At 41.6% G+C, this 6,619-nt stretch overlaps 1 non-coding gene across 1 annotated transcript; it reads left to right on the top strand.

The window, feature by feature from the left end:
- The first annotated feature begins 677 nt into the window (after nucleotides 1-677).
- Nucleotides 678-784, top strand: LOC138077361 (U6 spliceosomal RNA). Its single transcript, XR_011144798.1, has one exon. It is a non-coding gene; the product is annotated as a U6 spliceosomal RNA (small nuclear RNA).
- Nucleotides 785-6,619: the final 5,835 nt, after the last annotated feature.

Below are 6,619 nucleotides of genomic sequence, written 5' to 3'. Positions count from 1 at the left end.
TATGGAAATGATGCTACCGTTCATCTAACTGTTGCCTCTCAGCCATCCCGGCGGGCTGTTTGGGTGGGTGGGATGGAGAAATACTATTCTGTTAAAACGAAGAGCTTTGAAGTGGAGACCAACACAATCTGGGAGTATTACAGAGCATTATTCACCCTGATGACTCACTCTCTTTGGCTCCTGCACAGCAGAGACAAGAAGTAAAATCAGTGACCTTGAAGATGTCGGCCAAGTATAGATCTAGCCGTAAGGCCTGATTTTTCAAATGAACACCTCTATGTGTGTGTGTGTAGCTGGAGAGAGAGGGAGTGAAAGTGAAAAGTAAAAGTTGCTCAGTCATGTCCAGCTCTTTGAAACCTCATGGACTATATAGTCCGTGGGATTCTCCAGGCCAGAATAAACTGGAGTGGGTAGCCATTCCCTTCTCCAAGGGATCTTCCCAACCCAGGGATGGAACCCAGATCTCCCACATTGCATGTGGATTCTTTTACCAACTGAACCACCAGGGAAGCACAAGAATATTGGAGTGGGTTGCTTATCCCTTCGCCAACAGATTTCCCCGACCCAGGAATCAAACCAGGGTCTCCTGCATTGCGGGTGGATTCTTTACCAGCTGAGCTACCAGGGAAGCCTAAGAGAGGGAGAAGGGGAATACATGCTAAAGAGTGTATCTGTGAGTGCTCGCTTCGGCAGCACATATACTAAAGTTGGAACGATACAGAGAAGATTAGCATGCTCCCTGCGCAAGGATGACACGCAAATTCGTGAAGCGTTCCATATTTTTATGTACACCCGTGGTGGATTCATGTCAATGTATGGCAAAACCAATACAGTATTGTAAAGTAAAATAAAGTAAAAATAAAAATTAAAAAAAAAGAGTGTATCCATGAGCAATTCTAAAAAGCTAATACAAAAAACTCTTACTATTTAAATAGCTAAGTCATCTAAATAACAAGCACTTACAAAGGAAATAACCATTGTGTGAGTAGTCTCAGCTCAAAGCATTTGAAATGTTAGTTCATTGTGGTAACACTTAAAATAATCTTTCTTAGCTAGGAGTTGAATATGGAATCCAGTCCCAGTCATGGATTCAAATCTCTCTCATCATTTCCATTCATCATGACTCCATGAATCCAGCTTGCTTAAGATAATGTTTTCTGTTTTACATAGTGTTTGACATACTACTTAATGCTTGGAGCCCTACAGACAAAACTCAAACAGATGCAGTCCCCAGGCCTTTGACAACATGCAATGGAGAGCAGAAAATAATAAAAGGATGTATCAGAACATACAGATGTGCAGGCAGCTGCACAAATGGCAAACAGTCATGGCCTTAAACCAGATGGTCCCTGCAGTCTAGTGAAGAATTACCAACATGGAACTCAGCAATCAGTTCAGTTCAGTTCAGTTCATTCGCTCAGTCGTGTCCGACTCTTTGTGACCCCATGAATCGCAGCACACCAGGCCTCCCTGTCCATCACCAACTCCTGGAGTTCACTCAAACTCACGTCCATCAAGTCAGTGATGCCATCCAGCCATCTCATCCTCTGTCGTCCCCTTTCCCTCCTGCCCCCAATCCCTCCCAGCATCAGAGGCTTTTCCAATGAGTCAACTCTTCGCATGAGGTGGCCAAAGTACTGGAGTTTCAGCTTTAGCATCATTCCTTCCAAAGAAATCCCAGGGCTGATATCCTTTAGAATGGACTGGTTGGATCTCCTTGCAGTTCAAGAGACTCTCAAGAGTCTTCACCAACACCACAGTTCAAAAGCATCAATTCTTCAGTGCTCAGCCTTCTTCACAGTCCAACTCTCACATCCACACATGACCACTGGAAAAACTATAGCCTTGACTAGATGGACCTTTGTTGGCAAAGTAATGTCTCTGCTTTTCAATATGCTATCTAGGTTGGTCATAACTTTTCTTCCAAGGAGGAAGTGTCTTAATTTCATGGCTGCAGTCACCATCTGCAGTGATTTTGGAGCCCCCCAAAATAAAGTCTGCCACTGTTTCCACTGTTTCCCCATCTATTTCCCATGAAGTGATGGGACCAGATGCCATGATCTTAGTTTTCTGAATGTTGAGCTTTAAGCCAACTCTTTCACTCTCCTCTTTCATTTTCATCAAGAGGTTTTTAGAATAGTTTAAGGTTAATAGACATAGTTAATCTTGGAATAGTGCATTGAATCCTCAAAGAAAAATAAAAGGAAAACCATGAAGATATTCGAAGCTAATTGAAAAAAGTGGGGGTGGGGGCGGGGGGCAGAATACAGGAGTTAAGTACTGAACACCTAGAATAGAAAGGATTTCTACTTACAGAGTATGACACAAGGAATAACCAGGACATGGTAGCAGAGCATAGCATTGTAAATAAAGCTTGAAGAATCTTAGACTGGTCCCTATGTCTGTATGGGCAAAGACAGAGAGTTCATATGAGAGGGTCATAAAAGATGGCTTAAAGGTAGACTTGAGACAACTAGCCTCTTATAGATTGTTATTGGTGTAAGTTACCCAAAGTTTACAATAGTGTTTCAGGAGTATATTTGTCCTTCAGTATTTCTACTTTGGGTTTCCCTGGTGGCTCAGTGGTAAAGAACCCACCTGCCAGTGCAGGAAGCATAGGTTTGATCCTTAGGTCAGGAAGATCCCCTGGAGAAGGAAATGGCAACTCACTCCAGCATTCTTGCCTGGGAATCCCACGGACATAGGAGTCTGGCAGGCTACAGTTCATAGGGTCACAAAAGAGTTGGACACAACTTAGTGACTTAACAACAACAACATACTTTATATAAAATTGTTACTTTTCTTGGGTACATATAAGTTATAGGAAGTAAGGTGCTGTTTGCTCAGCATTCATAGCTATAATTAAACAAAACACTCTTAGGGTCTCTTCTCTGCAATTAGCAGAACCCAGCTCAAAACTCAAGGCTGTATATTGTCACCTTGCTTATTTAACTTATATGCAGAGTACATCATGAGAAATGCCGGGCTGGATGAAGCACAAGCTGGAATCAAGATTGCAAAGAAAAATATCAATAACCTCAGATATGCAGATTACACCACCCTTACAGCAGAAAGCAAAGAAGAACTAAACAGTCTTTTGATGACAGTGAAAGAGGAGGGTGAAGAAGCTAGCTTAAAACTCAAGATTCAGAAAACTAAGATCATGGCATTCAGTCCCATCACTTCATGCCAAATAGATGGGGAAACAATGGAAACAGTGACATACTTTATTTTCTTAGGCTCCAAAATCACTGCAGATGGTGACTGCAGCCATGAAATTAAAAGATGGTTGCTCCTTGGAAGAAAAGCTATGATCAGCCTAGACAAGAACACTAAAAAGCAGAGACATTACTTTACCCACAAAGGTCCACCTAGTCAAAAGTTTTTTCAATAGTATGGTTGTAAGAGTTCAACCATAAAGAAAGCTGAGTACTCAAGAATTGATGCTTTTGAACTGTGGTGTTGGAGAAGACTTTTGAGAGCCTCTTGGAGAGCAAGGAGATCCAATCAGTTGATCCTAAAGGAAATCAGTCCTGAATATTCATTCGAAGGACTGATGCTGAAGCTGAAACTCCAATGCTTTGGCCACCTGATGCGAAGAACTGACTCACTGGAAAAGACCCTGATGCTGGGAAAGATTGAAGGTGGGAGGTGAAGGGAACAACAGAGGATGAGATGGTTGGATGGCATCACCAATTCAATGGACATGAGTTTGAGCAAGCTATGGGTGTTGGTGATGGACAGGGAAGCCTGGCTTGCTACAGTCCATGGGGTCCCAAAGAGACAGACACAATTGAGCAACTGAACTGAACTGAACTCAAAACAGCCCAAGGAAAAGGGAGATTTTGTTGAGAAAATTCATTTTTTTCCCAGATCCCCAAAACTGAGATATAGGTGGGTTTCAGAAACAACTGGAACCACACGTACACCATGAGCATTCTCTATCTTTTGTCTTCATTTCTCCATCAATCTGCTTCATGCCACCCTTTTGCTAACTGCTAATCTTTTGGTTCCTGGAGAAGGAAACGGCAACCCACTCCAGTACTCTTGCCTGGAAAATCCCATGGACAATCTTTAGGTGGTGCTCACAAGTACACACAGGAAATACAATTGCCAACAATCTACAGGTTTACCTTTCTTCCATTTCAAAAAGCAGCAAGAGTGAGTTAAATCTCTTTAGTTTAATTCCAGACTCCTTGGGAAGGACTATGATTAGCCCATTTTGGGTTAAGTACCCAACCCTGAATGAATTAACTGTGTGAAAGGAGTCACACTGTCATTAACTTAGCTCTCTTCATAACCATATTCATTTAGATGGAACAGTCATAGAAAAGAATCATATTTTCTAGACCAGGGGTCCCCAATCTCTGGGATCTAATGCCTGATGATCTAAGGTGGAGCTGATATAATAATAAATAAATGTAATGCATTTGACTCATCATGAAACTATCCCCCCTCCCCCAGCTGTAGAAAAATTGTCTTCCACTAAATGGTTCCCTAGTGCCAAAAAGGTTGGGGACCACTGGTCTACACAAATTGTATCAGTGTATCAAGATGCTTTCAATTAGAAGTAAGAGGTTATTCACTATCTCACATAATAAAACAACTTGTCTGAAATTTGGTGAGTCTGAGATTCAAGTCAGTTCAATTCAGCCAATATGTATTAAGCATCTGCTATATGCCAGTATTGCTATATGTGTTGGAGATGGTTGAGTGAATACAGCAGACAAAAATTCCTATGGTTGGTTAATTCAGGAACTCAACAACATCAACAAGTTACTAGGGTTTATGTTTACTGTTTTTTGTTATTTTTTTTTTTTAAACTCTGCCAAGGCCAGCAAGTCAGCTGTAATAATCTCTGACAAGAGGACTAGAAATGAGAATACAAGTTTTAGTAACTCACCTAGAGTTACACAATTGCTAATGGAGGAATGGTGATCCTAGATTCTTAGCTGGTATGTAATGCTGTTTCTTCCCTTGGCCTGGAGGGGGTCCAGCCTCCCTGATGCATATGGTTGCCTGATACCTGAATAGAATCGGGGATCTATGAGCTAGAAATAAGTGAGAAATGCTTCTAAAGAGGGAACTGCCGTGACTTTTACAGCCTGTTGCATTGGGATTTCTTGGGGCAAATGTATCTCCAGGTCTTAAAACTGACCCCTTTATTTATTGGTTGGATGCTGTCCCAGAGGTCATGGTTAGGAGATCAGGAGAGAGCCCGCGTAGCATGCACAGAATCAATGCACCTGTAAGTCAGTGTTTCTATTTGCAAAGGCATTGACCACTACAGAAGGGGTGGGGCTTACGGCCATGCCAACGGGCAGTTTTCCTAAATACAGAAGATTGATATGGCAAAAGCATACAAAGGCTGGAATTTAGAGACTCTGGGATAAGTCCCTGTGATGGAACAGTCACAGAGTTCTTCAGGTATGTTGGGGCAACATTTTGGCAGACGTTGAGGAAAATTATCCTACTTTGGTTCTAACCAAGAAAGGTGCTTTTGAATCTCAAGTTCCAAACCTTGATTTAGGTGACCCTCTTCAGTGATGGAACTTAGGAACTTCTAGGGGGAAAAGCATAGATTTAAACAGAATTTAGATAAACTTAAATAATATAGGAGGAAGAGGAGGAGGAATCATATAGATAATTATTTCAAAGAAATACAAAGTAGAGGCATAATGTCCTATAAAAAGAACAATAAAGCTTCATATTAAGAGACATGGAGTCATCACAACAGCTGATAAATACACAGAAAAAGTGAAAGTCGCTTAGTCATGTTCGCAACTCTATGAACTATATAGCCTGCCAGCCTCCTCTGTCCATGGATTTCCCAGGCAAGAATACTGGAGCAGAAAGCCATTCCCTTTGCCAGGAGAACTTCCCAACCCAGGGATTGAACCTGGGTCTCCCACATTGCAGGCAGATTCTTTACCAATGGAGCCACAAGAGAAGCCCAAAATACACAGAGAAAACTGAATCATATTTGCAATGAGTAGTGGGTACAAGGGTGTATGTTATATTATTCCCTATGCCTTCTTTTCATTTTTTCTGAAATATTTCATTAGCAAATGTGGTATCATTTTGCTTGTTTGGAATCTTTCATTTGTAATTTGATGAGTTGTCATTAGCAGAGAGGTAGAGAAGAGAATTTGAGTTGTGATGTCTCCCTCCTGCCAGAAGGAAGGGTCAGATCTGGGGTCCCTGATCTCAGATCATCAGCGATGCTCCTCACACCTTTGCAGTCACGGTGCTGCCTTACTCTCCCCTGTCCCCTGCTCCTTTGCAATTTCTTTCCCTTTATATTTGGGAATTCAGTTGCACCCTACAATTTGCCACTGTCCCAATTGCACCGAGGAGTGGGTGTAGCAGAAATTCAGTATCCACTGGTATGTGTCATTGTTCCTGAGTCAACTTTGCTTTTCAAAAACACAATATGTTATTAAACAAAATCTTTCTTCTGTTCTGAACAACAGACTAGTGGTTGGGTTTTTTAATACAGATTTAAGAAAATAGTACACATGCCTAGTCCACTTAAAGGATAATCACCTGCCAGGGTTTATTGAGAGTTGCTAGGGTGGGTTTCCTTTTTACCCCCAGTACCAGTTTTTCAGTCACATAA

Source organism: Capricornis sumatraensis, chromosome 3, assembly GCF_032405125.1.
Source record: "Capricornis sumatraensis isolate serow.1 chromosome 3, serow.2, whole genome shotgun sequence".
In the NCBI taxonomy this organism is placed as follows: Eukaryota; Metazoa; Chordata; class Mammalia; order Artiodactyla; family Bovidae; genus Capricornis; species Capricornis sumatraensis.
The sequence above is the reverse complement of the archived record's forward strand: the minus strand, read 5'-3'. Positions and strand labels throughout refer to the sequence as shown.